At 34.4% G+C, this 13,434-nt stretch overlaps 1 protein-coding gene across 1 annotated transcript in view; it reads right to left on the bottom strand.

Annotated features, from left to right (window-relative positions):
• The window catches only part of LOC136039212 (soluble guanylate cyclase 88E-like), a 244,514-nt gene extending 233,157 nt beyond the window's left edge, over positions 1-11,357 (bottom strand). The window contains exon 1 of the mRNA XM_065722741.1: positions 11,221-11,357. The gene's annotated coding sequence lies outside the window, so the exon portion shown is untranslated. The remainder of the gene's footprint in view (positions 1-11,220) is intronic.
• Positions 11,358-13,434: the final 2,077 nt, after the last annotated feature.

Raw genomic sequence — 13,434 nt, 5'->3', positions numbered from 1 at the left:
ATGACCAACACTGGGATAACTGCATCAATGACGCATGCGAAACGTCAACTCCAAGTCAAATTCGCGCATTGTTTGGCATCATACTAACAACTTGCTCTCCATCAGCTCCTACAGAGTTATGGGAAAAATATAAGTCAAAAATGTCCGAAGATATTCTCCATCGAAAACAGTTAGAGACGTCAGATATGACTTTTGATTTTACATCAGAAATTTATAACTACACTTTAGTTATTATAGAAGATTTGTGCGTACGTATGGCAAACAAACCTCTTCAGGATTTGGGAATGCCTTCACCTAACCGTATCGCTGCTGTTTCGACATGTGTAGAATTGGATCGTGAGCAAAGTTACAGTACGAATGATCTATTGTCGTATGTACAAAATAACATTTCCAAGTTAATGTCGGAACAAAAAGACATTTATGATACGATAATGCATTGTGTCGATAACAACGTCGGAGAAATTTTCTTTTAGTAGCCAATTTATCCTGTTTGAAGCCTCTCACAAGCCAACACCCTATAGAGAACACTTTTGAGAGTTTAAATGAAGAAGAAAACTTATTAGAAACTCTGCTAATACTGCAAAAGTAGACCTAAGTAGCCAATTTATCCTGTTTGAAACCTCTCACAAGCCAACACCCTATAGAGAACACTTTTGAGAGTTTAAATGAAGAAGAAAACTTATTAGAAACTCTGCTAATACTGCAAAAGTACACCTAAGTAGCCAATTTAGCCTGTTTGTAAACCTGACAATCTATTTATATGCACAGACAGTGCGACATCGAAGAATGTTGTATATTCACAAGTTTTACGTAGTTAAAAAAATATATATCTATAACAAAAAGAGAAATCATTTCTCTTTTATCTATATTCACAGGTGGGACACAGGGACACAACTACAATGGCGCGTAGCTTATGTGGCGCGTAACGAGTTAAGCGCGCGGGGGGGCTTGGGAGGGGGCACGAAGCGCCCCCCCAACAGCTAGTATAATAATAGATACTGAAAATATCAGACATGGTTGTGATAGCACTATGTTAAGTGTCGTTAATAGGTAACATGATTTTGATAGCATCATATTTGGTAATATAGGTAATATCAATTTGGGTAATAGCAATCACGTTTTGATTATAGCTGAAAATATTTCGCAAATAACTTGCAAAATTGCAAGATTAAATTATTTCACTAATAAATTGCATGGTTTTTTTCAGCATTAATGGTTTTGATAATGTCATACAGGATTTTCATTAAACCAGTTGAGATTTTGATAATGCAGTGGGAGATGTTTCATAATATCAGGCAAGATTCTGATAGTATCATACAAGAGTCTGGTAATACTTGGCAAGATTTTTATAACCTTGATAATGAGAGGCACGATTTCAATGTGCTATGTTAAATTTGGTAATAAAAGACATGATTTAGATGACATCCTGTCAGATATGACGATATTAGTCACCTTTGATATTAACAGAAGAATTATTTTTGTTAATATTAGGTAGAACTTTCGTAATTGAATGCATGATTTTGTTAATAACTTGCGAGATCTAGATAATACTATGTCAAGTTTTGATAATATAGAATATTTTCATTATATAATAAGGGATTTTGATAACGTAGCACATGATATTTGATCATATCAGGTATAATTTTGATAACATCACAGAATATTATGGTAATGCATGGTAATTTTTAATAGTACATACAGCATCATTCTAGATTTTGATGATAACTTGAAAGATTTTGGTAATCCCGGAAAGGATTGTCATAGTATGTCACAAGACTTTGAAAATGGAAATCAAGATTTTAAAATATTTATATACAATTTGGTAATATCCTGCTAGACTTCGGTAATATCATTGAAAAATTTTATAATATTTAACAAGATTTTGATGATCTTTATAGTCTCATACATGAGCTTGGTAATACATGGTAAGATCTTGATAATAATGATAATGACAGACACGATTAGACCGCACTACGCTAAACTTAGTAAAAGCAGACACAATCATTTCATCATGTCAGATCTGACGATATCAGACACGTTTTGTTATTACGAGAAAAATATTTTTGTTAATATCTGGTAGAATTTTCATAATACCGTGCAGTTTTTTGCTAATGACTCGTAAGTTTAGATAATAATATGTGAAGTTTTGATAATATCTTAGAGGATTCTCAATAAACCACCTAGGATTTTGATAAATGTAGCAAAATATATTTGATAATTTCAGGCTTTTTTTATCATTACACACAAGATTTGGTAATGCTGGCTCATATTTTCATAGTATAAGACATCATTTTGCTAGTATCATTCTTGATTTTGATAATAACTTGCAGGATTTAAGTATTAAACGAAAGGATTGTCATTGTATCTCACAAGACTTTGAAATTTCAAGGCAAGATTTTGTAATATCATGCAAGACTTTGATAAGGTTTCACAAAATTTTGATAATAGCAGACATAATTTTCATACCACTATGTTTAACTTTGTTAATTGATAACACAATTTTGACAGCACAATACTTGATTTGGTAATGGCAGGCATGTTTTGACTGTAGTGGTAATTATTTTGTTATTATCATTTTGTTTTTAATAGTACCATGCAAGATATTGTTAATAACTTGCAATATTTTGATAATATTGTGTAAGGTTCTGAAAATACCATGGACAATTTTCCTTATATCCATCAATATTTTGATAATGTAGTGCAACACAATTGATAATATCATACAAGATGTTTATAGTACCACACATTACTTTGATGATACTTGGCAATATTTGGATTATCCTCATATTAGGATATACGGTTTCATTTTTCTACGTTTTTTGATGATATCACAGAGGATTTTGGTAATGCCTGATAATATTTTGATAATAACAGACATGATTTTGCTAGAAGCCATCTAGATTTAGATGATAACTTAGACACGTTTTGATTGTTACTGAAGATATTTAGTTAAAAACTTATGAGATTACGATAATACCATGTAAGGTTTTGCTAATAGCTTGCATGATTCTGGCAGTATCATCTGTGGTCTTCATATTAACACAAAGGATTTTCATTGTATTTAGTCGAGATTTGGATAATGCAGTGCAAGACGTTTCATAATATAAAACAGGATTTTGATAATATAATACAAGTTTTTGGTAATACTTGGCAAAACACTTATAATATCATGTTCGGTTTTGATAATACTTAACAATAATTTTTAAATCATGATAATAGCAGCCAAAATTTTGATAGCACAAAACTAAGTTTCATTAATAGGTAACATGATTCTTATAGCATCGTATTAGATTTTGGTAATAGCAGTCATGTTTGGTTGTTCCTGAAGATTTTTCGTTCATAACTTTTGAAATTATGATAATACCATATAAGATTTTGGTAGTAACTTGTATGATTCTGATAGTATCATATGTGGTTTTGATAATGCAATTGAAGATTATTTTATATCAGGAGAGATTTTGATAGTGTAGTGTAAGATATTTGATAATATGAAACAAGATTTTACTAGAACCAATCTAGATTTTGATAATAACCTGTAGGATTTAGATAATGCCCGAAAACTATTGGAATCAGACCAGTGGAATTTTGGAGGGGACTAAAGGGGTGGAAATGGAACCAGAATTGGAATCGCTGGAACTGGGACTGGAAATGGAACCAGGATTGGAAACAGCAGAATTAAAATCGGTACCATCGTAAGCTGCAGGGGGCCAAAAGCCCGGCAAATACAATGGGCTATCACTTTATTCAAAAATATCTAAAAATGTCTTAGGAATGATAAGTGATGCCTTAGTGTGCCAGAGGGCTAGTCATAGTGAGGCACGGTGGTGTGAATTGACATTATTTATTTTGAAAGGTTGGTTTGCAAAATATGATCCAATGGAATTATTGCATTATTTTTAACAAGAAAATATCTGAAAAATGTCTTAGAAATGATGATGGATGCTAGGGGCTGCCAAAAGGCCAGTCATAGTGTGGCGTGGTGTTGTAAATTACCCTGATGTATCACAGAGAGCCGGCTTGCAAACATATGAAGAAATAAATATAATGCATAAGATTTAACAAGCAAATATCTAAAAAACAAAAGTCTTGAGAACGATCAGGGATGCTAGAGGGTGTCAGAGGGGCAAGTCATAGTCTGGCACGGTGGTGTGAATTGAGATGGTGTGTCACAGAGGATTGGCTTGCAAAAACATGAACTAATGGATTTTAATCATATTTTTTAACAATAAAATATCTGGAAAATGTCTTAGGGATAATAAGGAGTGTTAGAGGGCAAGTAGTAGTGTGGCACAGTTGCGTGAAATGACACGGTGTACCACGGAGGGTTGGGCTGTGAAAAAATGAACCAATCGATTTTAAAGCATGATTTTTAAAAAGAAAATATCTAGAAAATGTCTCAGAAATGATGATGGACGCTAGGGGCAGCCAAAAGGCCAGTCGTAGTGTGGCGTGGTATTGTAACCTGAAGTATCACGGAGAGCCGGCTTACAAAAATATGAAAAATGAATTTAATGCATAAGATTTAACAAGCAAATATCTGAAAAAACAAAAGTCTTGAGAACGATTAGGGATGCTAGAGGGTGTAAGAGGGGCAAGTTATAGTCTGGCACGGTGGTGTGAATTGAGATTGTGTGTCACGGAGGATTGGCTTGCGAAAAAATGAACAAATGGATTTTAATTCATAATTTTTTAACAATAAAGTATCCGGAAAATGTCTTAGGGATAATAAAGGGTGCTAGGGTCAAGTAGTAGTGTGGCACAGTTGCGTGAAACGGCATGGTGCACCGAGGAGGGTTGGGTTATGAAAAAATGAACCAATTGATTTTAAAGCATGATTTTTAAAAATAAAATACCTAGAAAACGTTTTACGGATGATGAGTGGGTGTCAGAGGGCTAGTAGTGGTGTCGCATACTGGTGTGAGTGGACATGGTTTATCGTTAGAGGGTGCAAAAACTTTAACAAATGGATTTAAAGCATGATTTTTGAATAGAAAATGTCTTAGGAATAATGATTAGGGTGTCGGAGAGCACCAGGAGGCCAGTAACATTGTGACATTGTATCACGTATCACGTTGTGTATCACCATCAAATGGTATATCACCTTGGGGGTGATTTTCAAAACATGGATCATCGGATTTAAATCATATTTTATCACGTAAATTTCTGGTAAAAATGTCTTAGAAATGGTAATATGTATAATAGGGGTGCCACTGATCAGCCACATATTACCAAGGTGGCATGAACTGGTTGGACTAACATGTTTTACAATTTAAGTTAAGGTGGGTGGTGTTAAAAGAATGTTTTGGCGCTGGAAGGGACTGAAACTAACACTCAGTCAAAAGAAAGGAGGGATTTTCATTAAGACCTCTCAGAAATAGCTCTTGATATTGCTAAAATGTATCCCTAACAACAACCCAGCCTTTCTTGAATTGCTTGCTAGTATGGACTAGCCACATATTTTCACGGTGATGTGATTATTCATATTCTTGGCTCAAAGAAACGCGGTATTTTATTGAAAGCTCTCAGAAATAGCTCTTAAAATGTATTAAATTTGTCTCTAATTACAAGCACCCCTCCTCCCTGAAATTGCTTTCTAGGGGATCAGCCAGCCAAATATAGTCACTCTAGCGTGAATATGCATAGTCTTTGCTCAAAGAAACGTTGATCTCTATTAGAATCTCTCAGAAATAGCACTTAATGGGACTTAAATTTGCCTCAGATATCAGTCTCATTTCTTCTGGAATTGGTTGCCAAGACCCCCAAATTTCTTTAATTCGTGGTTCTCTTTACTTATATTTTATCCTTTGTCAGGTTTTTCATGTTTTGTTTTTTCTTTTTTGTTATGCCTTAACCGCTTTTTCAACGATTTTATAATTTTATAATGTCTTTTTTTAATAAGACTCGTATGTACAATAAAAAGTCTTCATTCTTTAGATTTCTTGTTTTAGGATACAACTTCCATACGTAATCATTTATATAATGAAATATCTAAAGTCAAGGCTATGTAACATCAGTTATGTAACTCAATCAGTCTAGGTCACTTTAGAGCACTAATGTAATATAACAGGCAGATGCATCTAATAAAGCAAAAATCAATAGCTTTGCTAGATAGTCACACGACTCATAGATAATGGTTAGGAAACACGCGAACCATAGATTTTTTGAAACTTTCCCAATAAAAAGTATTCCCTGAATAATAAAGAGAGTATGGTTTGTTGGTTCAGATGTCCGAGACACAACGGCATTTAGGAGAAACCCCTTTTGAATCCCAATGTGGACATGAAATGTTAGAAATAAAGTTTCCCTAAGAAGACCCATTAAAATAAAAAAACTTTTAAAATATTACGTAAGACTCAAGTCTGCAAAGTCATACGTAACACCTACGTGGGTGCCCTCCACTGTTACAACTAAGGATTCACCTCTGGGCCTGAAAAAAGTCATGTTAGAATGCGGTATCCTTAAACTAAGTAAAAATTTCCCTGTTACACAACAACCAAAGAAATCTTGAAACTTCTTGAAAAACATCTTGTCTGGATAAATTGGTTGCTAGGGTGGCTTCTGAGGGAATTGGATGTTCTGGCCCTGACGGAATTGGATGCCAAGGTATCCCCAGTGAAATTGGATGCTCGGTTCCCGGTTGTCAGGTTGTCAGGAGGCTGATGAAATTGGATACTACGGACCCAATGGAACTGGATACTAGGGTCCGATTGGAATTGGTTGCTAGAGCCCCTTATAATTAGGTTAGGGGCCTGGTAAAATTGAATGTTGGGAGGTGACTCGGTGGTTTCGTTAGATAAGGGGCCTGATGAGATTGGATACTATGGCCCTCGTTGGAATTGTATACTAGGGCCCCCCAGTGAAATTGGATGCTAGGGGTCCCATTGCAATTGGTTTCTAGGAGACTCTCCTGGAATTGCTCACTAGAGGCCTCGATGGAATTGGATGTTTGGACCCCCAGTGACTGGGTTAGGGTCCCATTGAAATTGGATGCAAGGGGGGCCCGGATGGAATTGGATGCTAGGGCCCCCAGTGGCTAGGTTAGGATCCCGATGAAATCAGATGCTAGGGCCCCATTGAAATTGTTACTAGGGCCCTCATTAGCTAGGTAAGGGGTCCCCAATGAAATCGGTTGCTAGGGGATCATTGTAATTGATTTCAAGGGGCCCCCGTTGGAATTGGATGCTTATGGGCCTGGTAGAATTGCTCGCTAGGACCAGGCGTCTTTAAGGTCCCCCACTAGCGGACCCTGAAGGTTACTTAAAGAATCAATGAAACTATTAGGTAGCGTTTGCATATTGAATAGCATCCCCTGTAGGTTTTTCACTGGCCCTTGTAGGTTCTTAATGATAACAATGCAGGAAATCTTGATGTGGCGGGTCTCATAGGTTTTTAAAACGAAACTATCATGCAACAAGCAAAGCCTATTACGTAGCAGGCATCTGCATCGCTTAGAAAACATTCCCTATGACGTAACAGACACTTGCGTCTTTTAGAAAACATTCCCTGTGACTTAACATACACCTGCACCTTGAAAAAGTTCAGAAAAGTGTCCAGATCGGGACTCGAAGGAATAGGGCTCTTGTCGAAGCTTGAAAGCCCCCACTACTAATGATATGGTTTTCATCAAAATTCCTTGCTAAAACTAAACTTAGTGGTGTGGAATTTTCCAAAGACCATTATAGAGAATAGTCAATGGATGTTTCTCGTCTTTCTCCAAAAATCAGGCGACTTTTCTCAGGCTCGTAGCTTTTGCTGAATAGTTGTAAACTTAATTAAGTTTGCATTTCCGTAAATAGCAGAAATAGTCAATCCTTTTAATATATTAAATAAAAAAGTTTTTCATCTGAAAGTAAAGAGTGACATTAAAACCTACAACGAACAGAAATTTGTACATATATGAGGGAATTTATCCCCTTCTCAGTGCCTCGTTCTTCACAATAATTTTTTTAGTATTAAAAAAAATAAATCTTGTTACTGTTCTAATTAAACGATCTTTGTGTATCAGGAGCCTTTCTTAAAGAATCTGGGCAAAATTTATACTTTAAAGTAAAGAGCAAAGCATTGAGGAAGAGGAAAGCCCCCTCATATAGATCATAATTTTGGTTCATTTTAAGTTTTGATGTTGCTTCTTATTTTAGATGAAAAGAACTTGCTATTTTTATTTAATTTTTGAACGTTTCTTAAATAATACCCGGAATTCCAGTTATGCCTTCACGGACAAATGCTCCCCCTCCCAAGGAAGGATAATGTAGACAACTCAATCCTGAGAAAATTTACTATGGATAATTACCCTTAACATCTCCAACCGTAAAATTGAGTCGACAAAGAGAAAGTAAGAAAAAAAAATTGTTTCAGAATTCTGGCAAATTCCCCCGACACGAAATTTCCCCCGAAAAATTCAACCACCTAAACTGTATGAATATTATATATTCGCATATCAGTATAATAAGCAAATTCCTTTGATATGTCAATCGGAATCAAAATTCCGTTTTTTAGAGTTCTAGTTACTATTGAGCCGCGTCACTCCTTACTTAGAGTTCGTTATCATGAACTGATTGAATAATTGTTAACGAAATTCACTTTCCTAGAGTTTCAGTTACTATTAGCTCTAGTTGCTCCTCACTTACAGTTCGTAGCCGAGAACTGCTTTGATTCTAATTGTAAAATCTATTAAGCTTGAAGTTACCCTAAAAAAAATGTGGTCACATTTTTTCAAAAGTGGGGAAACACCCCCAAAAGTTCTAAATAAAAAAAAGGTATACGCATATAAATATTGCAAGAATGATAATTTGTTTTCGATAATCATAATTTTTTCTAAAATAAAATACATTGCGTGATTTCTTTTTTTCTCAAACCATTACTGTGCAGCAGAAGAAATTTGATTTAAACAGTCAGGATTGACAGAGTGGTAGGTTTCTTTGCATTTGCAGTAGCCCGAAATTTGCTATTAAAAAAGAGAGTATTGATGAAAATAACAGGTTTATCCATATGAAGGTAGAGAAGTATACTAAACCATAAAACTACAAGATATTATGCCATCTACTCCAAATACTCCAAATATTTAAGTTTCATTAAGTTTAGTATTATAGATAAAAGGCTTCGAGCCTGAGAAAATCGGCCTGATTCTTCAAACGGGGGAATACACCACCTAAAAGCCAAAGAATCTTGATGAAAATCAGACCATAAGAGTAATCCCATTAGAGATCCTTATTTCAAAGGTTTTAATCTCCTGTCTGCAAAAATGTGGATTTCTATTTTTGACCGGAAGAAGGATCACGAATATGTATTTATTTGTTTTTTCGTGTTTTTTTTTTCGGGGGGTGATTGTACCGACCTTGCGATCCTACAATATAAGGAGAGAGTTAATTTAAACAAAAAGATCTTGTGCCTTTTTTCAGTGACAGAACAGATTGGAGGGTAACTAGGCCCCTCCCCCGCCCCTTTTTTCTCAAAATCGTCTAATTGTAACTTCAAGATAATAATTATTTCATCATTGTTGAGAGGCTCAATAGCTATGCCTTAGGATACAACATGACCAACACATAGTCCCAGGGGAAATGACTTTAAATTATAAAATTTTACCATTGTTTACGCAGAGTATTTGTGATTGGAAAGTTTCCAAATCACAGGGGACAGGGGAGAAATCACGGGGGGACAAATATTCTTCTGGGGGTTTTCCACGGGGGAATTTTGCTTGAGGAGGGAAATTTTCAGGGGGTATACTTGTCATGGGAAATTAAAAAACTATTTTTTTTTTGTATCTTACTTTCTCTTTTCCATCTCAATTTTGCTCGTGGAGCTGTTAAGGGTAATTGTTCGGGTACATTTTCACTGGGATTGAATTGTCTGGGGGTATTTCCATGGTGTTGGTTTTTCTCCATGGAGTTTATTACCCGGGTATTATAATCCGTGTATTATTTGAAAAATTAACAAAAATTCAATTAAACAAAAGTCTTTTGAACTGAAAGTAAGGAACAACATTAAAACTTAAAACGAGCAAAAATTATTCCGTATATGAAGGGGTTGCCCTCTCCTCAACACCGCCCTTTCTGCGCTAAAGTTTGAATTTTATCCCTATTCTTTAAGAACGACTCCTGAAACAAAGGGGTTGCAAAATTAGAACAATACGAAGGTTTTTGAAAGTAATTGATAACGTTAGCGTTAAGAGCGAGGTGTTGAGGAGGGGGCAATCCCCTTCATATTCTTAAGTTTGTTTTAAGTTTTAATGTTGCTCCTTACTTTCAGTTGAAAACACTTGTTTCTTTGTCAAACGAAAATAAAGAACAACACGAAAACTCCGAACAGACTAAAATTATTCCATGTATGACAAGGACTGCCCCCTCCTAAATTCATCCCTCATTAAGTTAAGATTCTGACTCGCTTAATAAAGCTTGTTATTCCAGTTCAACCACCCTTGTGTTTCAGCAGTCGTTTTAAAGAATTGAGATGAAAAAAAATATCTAATTTTAGCGTAAAATGCGAGGTGTTGAGGAGGGTGCCCTTTCATGTAAGGACTAATTGTAAGGAACAATTATGTTGGCCTTAAGTTATAATCTTTGTCTTTAATGTCATATGAAAAAAGTGTCAATCTAGTACATATTTTAATAACTACTTTAGTTTCATTTTCATTACTTGTATTGACTTTAAATTTAACTAACTTCTAGATATTAATTCCGTCAGAAAATTTAGTAGACTAGTTAAATACTTCATCGGTTTGGAAATCTAGTTTTCTTTCAACTCTTAATTCACGAAAGTAAAGAGGAAACAATCCAAAAGCATAAATGTACCAGTGATAGAATACAGTTATAGTTAATTACCACAAAAATATGCTTGATTTCAAAACACAATTTAGTAGACCTTAAATTTAAAAAATGTCATTAAAACCTGAGAAAAAAATGTTAATAACTGTATATGACTTGCACTGAACATTTCATCAGGGTGGAAACTTGGTGATTGGCTTTACCTTTATATTAGTGTATATCGTTAGCACTTTGCCAAAAAAAAAAATATTAGCTGAAAATTAGTTGAAAAATTATTTTCCAATTTAACTGAAACTTATAGTATGAGGATTCCGGTAATTTGTCTAGTTTTTGAAAATAACTAGTATCATTAATAATTCAGAATTAAATTCTGTTATTAGCTCCTTATTATAGATGCGCATTCTTCTTAAAATACCACGATGCCGTACAATATTTATTTTATGTAGAATTTAAGACATACCTAAAGTCCTAATCTACAGCTCTCAGTGTTTTTTTTCTAAGTTTCTCCGGAGAAGAACAAATAAAGAATCCTTTCTAGCAACTTGTTGGAGCGCAGTTCAATTAGATACTGATCTTGAGGACACCAACATCCCTACTAATCAAAGAGTCTCGCAAGAAATCTGAATTTTGCGTGCTGGGTCATCCCTTTAATTATCCCAAACAACTTTCCTATCTTATTTGAACTGTCCCATGATGATCCTTTAGTTTTGTTTTGTCACGTGAGGTCAGGATCATTCACCTGGAATGTATCTCACATCTAAAGTATTTCCAATGGAAACAAGATAGATAAATGACCTGATCAGTAATAAATTACATTTTTTTTTTTTTTGGTCAAAATCTATATCTTTTTTTCCCATAACTATCACTATGTTACGTCTAAGCTAAGCTCGTAATGAAATTTTCAGCTAAAGTATTTGAGAGGGTGTGACAGTGATTTACTTTCTACTTTTTAATTTGTGGTAGGGGTTCTGATTTGTTTTTTGTTTTATTTTATCATAATACCAGCAATGACCATCATATGTTACTTTTTATTCTATTTGCCTTTTGACGAGTAAAGTCTTAAAAATTATTATAGTTATTGTCTGATTGTAGAAAAACCATTTTTGATCAAATTTACTAAGTGAATAGAAATAACTAATTCAAATTCCAAAACGAGCAAAAAACTACCACAAGAGAAGTAGGGCTAACTATTCCTGTGTATTCCAAGGGCCACAGCGTAATTTGCATTTTCTCGACAACAATTTGAATTTTTAAATGTGTGTTTTTATTTTTCATAGCATCAAAAAGACTTACTCATTTCTAAAAGTCTCAATAGATTTGGATTTATTAAAGTTGCAAAAGAGGAAGGTTTAAAAAATAGTTCGCTTTTGGTACAGTGCAAATTATATTGTGGTCTTTAGGAGGCGTTTTCCCTACTCTTCTTTATGGTAGTTTCTACTCGTTCTGGAGTTTGACTTAGTTATTGTAATGGTTTTCCTTTTGGGTTTCAGTATTTTTTGATAGTGATTTATAGTTCTACTACGCTTAAAAAATTATTTCACTTTATTATTGCTCATTCTTGGTTTAATATAGCTCTTTACTTTTGTTTGAAAAAAACTTTGTTGATAGAATAGTTTTTTTTACATTAATTTCTGCTCATTTTAATCGGCATAGCATTTTTCATTGGTTAAGAAAAGAAATCCCTTCTGGTTTTCTTTATAAGAAAACAGGTTTTGTTAGTTCTTGCTGCCGCTTAAGTTCTAACCGGGTATTTCTTTGGTCTTCACTTTTGCTTTTGGCTCGTTGTAATTGTCAGTGACGAAAGTATTCTAACCATATTTTTTCATTCTTCATTTTCATTCATCATTACTTCTGACATTTTTGAATACCCTTTACCTTAGCTGCTCGAATTGGTTCTGCCATATTAGATGGTCTAGGTTATTCATTTGTCCGCTAGGCATTACTAACCTGCTTAAAACGACTTTTGTAGATAGACTCATTGCATTTGGTATTATGTATGTAGCCATATTCATTTTGTAATGTTGCGTATGACATAGATACAAAAACGATACGATCACTCCTGGGATGGAAATGATGTAATTTGTTCTCTTGAAACGAGCTCATAAATATGACGCTACTCACATGAATTTTTTCCAAGATTAAGGCTCCAAACGAATTTTATGAAACACGTGGTCTATGTCAGTCATTTTTGCAGATCAAGAAATCCCAGGGGCCAATTTTGAAGATATTTTTGAAACGTGTTGACTCTTGCTATCACTTGTTATTCTCGCTTTCACTTATATTCTATCCAAATATTTCTTTGTTGTCGCTGTGGTATATCTTTTAGCCGTCCATATCTTTTTTCTTCACTTTAATTTTTAGTTCGTTCTTTTCGTATGTCTTGTAGCTGTATGTTTCTTTATTTTTCACTTTTGATTTGACTCGTCGTTGTCGTTTATCTTATAGTCGAATATTTCTTTGTTTTTCACTTTCAATTTTGACTCGTTGAAATTGTGGTTGTCGCAAATATGCTAACTGCATATTTCTTTGTTCTTCATTATCGTTTATCATTATTTTAGATATGTTTTAAATGCCCTTTACCTTAGCTGCTCCGATTGGTTTTGCCAAATTTGATGATTTGACAAATATGACGTCTCTCGCGGGATTCATTTCTTCTCTAGGCATTAGTAAACTG

This window comes from Artemia franciscana, chromosome 2 (genome assembly GCF_032884065.1).
Source record: "Artemia franciscana chromosome 2, ASM3288406v1, whole genome shotgun sequence".
Classification (NCBI taxonomy): domain Eukaryota; kingdom Metazoa; phylum Arthropoda; class Branchiopoda; order Anostraca; family Artemiidae; genus Artemia; species Artemia franciscana.
This window is presented reverse-complemented; position numbering and strand designations above follow the sequence as displayed.